Source organism: Notamacropus eugenii, chromosome 2 (assembly GCF_028372415.1).
Source record: "Notamacropus eugenii isolate mMacEug1 chromosome 2, mMacEug1.pri_v2, whole genome shotgun sequence".
Taxonomy (NCBI): domain Eukaryota; kingdom Metazoa; phylum Chordata; class Mammalia; order Diprotodontia; family Macropodidae; genus Notamacropus; species Notamacropus eugenii.
Window position 1 is genome coordinate 435,095,605 of NC_092873.1, and position 2,610 is coordinate 435,098,214.

Here is a 2,610-nt window from a genome sequence, read left to right on the forward strand (position 1 = left end):
GTAGCAGGCATACCTGACTTTGTTGTAAGGGATACCTTTCTCTGGTAAATACCCAACCTCTGGACTCTTTTCTCCAAGGGCAGCAGGGAGCATGGGAATCATGAACACCATGCTTGTTTTCTTGGATGGGACTTCCCTTCATCCTCTCTGCCTGCCTCTGTGTCTGTTCCCTTCCATATGCAGTCAACCTCTGTTGTCCAAATGGATAACCAGAATAGGTTTGCAAAATGCTTTACATGCATTATTTCATTTAATTCTCCCAATCACCCTGTGAGGTTGGGATTGTTATAATAACTATTATTATTTTACAGTTAAGGAAACAGGCAAGGCTGAGAGATATTAAGTGACTCACCCAGGGTTCTGCAGCTGTCAGAAGTAGGGTTTGAACTCAGATCGGTACTGTATCTAGAAATCGGTGGCAGGGGTCATCACCAATCAATGGATAATGCAAAGAAGGAATAACTATCAATTTCGAGAAGTCAGTGAGGGATTCATTGATCAGGAATTGGCCTTCATTCATTCATTCATTTTTTCCAACAAAGATTTATTGATTATCATCTACGTGCAAGATGTTGTGCTAGGTGCTTTGGCCTTCATTAGAATGTCAGAATTGGCTGGAATTAAAATAGTGGTGCATTGTTGGACATGTAGCAGCTGATAGTGGGAGGAACCTAGAAGGGGGCTAGATGATGAGGATGGAAGGGGGGAAGATGGCACCAGATTACTGCTATACTTTATCCATATATTGATAATAGAGAGCAGAAAATGAGGAAATGTCTTTACTCCCAAAGGGTAAGAAAATCTTTCTAGACAAAGTGCTGAGAAACAATACTAAATAGTGGGGGGAGAATCTTATCTTTGTGGGGGAGCGGGGTGGAAGGGTAGACCTATTCACTCCACAAGTTGTCCCTTCCTCTCCCTTAGACTAGGGCTGAGGTGGGGAGTTTGGGGCTCTGGAGCTGGTGTGGAGGGAGCAGAGAGTTAGATGTCCCAACCTGGCTGGGGATATCATTGTGGGTACTCTGAACTGTCCCTCCCCTTTTTCCAGCAAGGTTCTCCACATTCCCACCTTTCCTCTCCAGGAAAGATTAGAATGCATCCTGTCTGGAAAAGCAGAGCCAACATGCACCAGGAAAGGCAGCAGGGTCCAGGGTCGGGTGCAGTAAGGGAACAACGCTTTTAGGTAGTTTGCTAAGATATGTGACCAATGCTGTCTTCCATCAGAGTGCCCCACTCTTTGGACAGGTACTTAGCCTTAAGCTAAGCTGCCACCTGATGCTCAGGAGAGGAATAAAACAAGAGAGGCCTTCCTGGAGCACACACCTGGACCTCTGAGGACAACTGCAACATGAGAGAGGAGAGAGAGGGGGAGGGAGAGAGCAGGGGCAGATCTGACTATCCTTGCCTGCTAGCAGACAGACATCTGTCCTGGAGCAGAAGGCAGTTATGTTCCCTTGCATAGGAGAGTAAAAGTGGAGACCACCAGACTGCCAGCCTTATCTGTTTATTCTAGCATCACGCTAGGGACCCTCTCCCTCTGCCCTCTCCCAAGATAGCATCACGAAGATTCTAACCCCTTTTACCTTCTTTCTCTTAAACCATCAATCACCTTGGAAACCAAACTGCCCTAGAGAAGATAGAGGTGGTTATGTGTTTGGGGGGTTGGGGAGAAGAATGGAGGTGGATAAGATGATTTAATTTGTAAGGTGCTTAGGTTAAAAAATAGATCTCTAATGAGGAAAGAACTGAAGAACTAGCTTGTCCACTTGGCTGTGATAATGAGCTGGCATAATGCTAGTTGCCATGCTTTTAGAGGAAAAGGGAGATGTAAAGATAGTAGGAATTCTTCCCTAAAGTGCAGGGCTCATCTGGTAACCCCTCTATACACTTCACCGACTCCCTTTTGCCTCTAGGATCAAATAGAAGCTGTTCTGGGTTTTTTTAAAGCCCTTTACAATCTGGCCCCAATCTACATTTCTATAGAAGCCTTTCCTGACCCTCCCCAAACTGCTCCTCCTAAAAAATTACCTTGAATTTATTTTGATTATACATATTTATGTACAGGCTGTCTTTCCAGTAGAATGTAAGTTCCCTGAGAGCAGGAATTGTTTCATTTTTGTCTTTGTTGCCTCTGCACCCAGCCTAGTGCCTGGCGCATAAGTAGACATGTTTGTTAATTATTTCGTTTCCCCCTCTTCTGACCTTTAGTGTTTCTCTTTCCTCTTCTCCCCTTCCCACATCTCCTGATCCTCTAGATATTTCTAGGGGAAATGGCTAGATATTTGATCACGCAGATAAAAGGGATGGTGAGTCTTCCCCTGAAATGTAACTAGGGTGGGGCAATGAGGCATTTGCTCCCGGGTAAGGATTGAGGTGGTTTTAAGAGCACCTTCCTTCTCTGCCTGTCCCCCCACTTTGGGGCATTATTCTGTTTTTTATGAGAGTGCTTCCTCCTCTATCTGCCACTTTGTGATCTTGTGCTGTCTTAGCTTGTGGTTCTTAACCTGCCCCCATGCCCCCTACAACCCAGGTGAGTTATCTGCCCCACCCCCTTCCTAGCCCAGCTATATAAAAATCACTGATTATGGCTCCTGCTGCTCGAGGCAGATA

General features: G+C 45.4%; 1 protein-coding gene across 1 annotated transcript in view; it reads left to right on the plus strand.

Moving 5' to 3' along the window:
• Nucleotides 1–2,610, plus strand: part of LRRN2 (leucine rich repeat neuronal 2) — a 97,646-nt gene that overhangs the window by 14,341 nt on the left and 80,695 nt on the right. The window lies entirely within an intron of this gene.